The 1,079-nt window shown below is 35.4% G+C and overlaps 1 non-coding gene across 1 annotated transcript; it reads left to right on the forward strand.

The window, feature by feature from the left end:
• TRNAR-CCU (transfer RNA arginine (anticodon CCU)) lies at window positions 1–73 on the forward strand. The gene has a single exon. It is a non-coding gene; the product is annotated as a tRNA-Arg (tRNA).
• The last annotated feature ends 1,006 nt before the right edge of the window (window positions 74–1,079 follow it).

Genomic DNA, 1,079 nt, shown 5'->3' on the forward strand with positions numbered 1-1,079 from the left:
GCGCCTGTAGCTCAGTGGATAGAGCGTCTGTTTCCTAAGCAGAAGGCCGTAGGTTCGACCCCTACCTGGCGCGCATTTGCTTTTTAAATTTTGCATACCTCCGTTTCACAGTTGCATTTTGCTTTTTTTATTTTCTTTTGCATTTGCTTTTTTTATTTTCCATATATAACTCCGTTTCACAGCTTTTGGTTTAATTTCGTCTGTTCATATTTTGTTTCTTTTTAGCTTTGCATCTCTCCTGTCTAGTCTTTGGTTAAAAAAGTCTAATTTTGGCTGTTTATACTTGTTTTCTTTATTTTGCATCTCTCATATTCTCAGTTTGGTTATAAAGTTACTGCTAGGCGCCTTTGTCAGGGTCAGCCAACCCCAGTTAATTTTGCCAAAATCAATGAAAATTTACTGCTTTGCATTGTTGACAACACTAATGATCCCAACCTATAATGTTAAAGACCCCGACAATTATCCCTCCGTAGTCCGCGTTTTTTAAAGACCCCGTCAATTCTTTCGGCTAGTTTCACCCCTCACCACGTCTTATTTTCTAGGGACAACGAAGCTATTCACAAACAATGTTTCTTCTTTTCCAAAAAGAAAAAAAAGCATCGCTTATTTTTAGTTTACATCTCTCTTGTTCTCAATTTAGTTCAAAAAGTTTAATTTACCACGTCTCATTTGTCTAGGTACGACAAAGCTGTTCACGAACAACGTTTCTTTTCCAAAAAGAAAAAAAATGAAATATTTTGCTTTTCTTTAGTTTGCATCTCTCCTGTTCTCAGTTTGGTTCAAAAAGTTTGATTTCCCACGTCCCATTTGTCCAGATGTTCACAAACATCGTTTCTTTTCCAAACAGAAAAAAGGCAAGGCAACAAGAAGAAGACGTCTTGTTAGTAAAATTTAAGTTTTTGAGTTTTTTTCCTTATATAAGATTGAGAATATGATTGACCTCTTGTTACCTTTTATACATATAGATAGAGTGATACACATTGCCTTCATTAAACTAATGACGAACTAAAAGGTGCGTTTGCATTCCTTTTTTTTTTGGAGTAAAAAAAAGCAGAAAACTTGCTTTGACGAAAGAGTGG

The sequence above is a fragment of the Miscanthus floridulus genome, unplaced genomic scaffold (assembly GCF_019320115.1).
Source record: "Miscanthus floridulus cultivar M001 unplaced genomic scaffold, ASM1932011v1 os_1960_1_2, whole genome shotgun sequence".
NCBI classification, from domain to species: Eukaryota; Viridiplantae; Streptophyta; class Magnoliopsida; order Poales; family Poaceae; genus Miscanthus; species Miscanthus floridulus.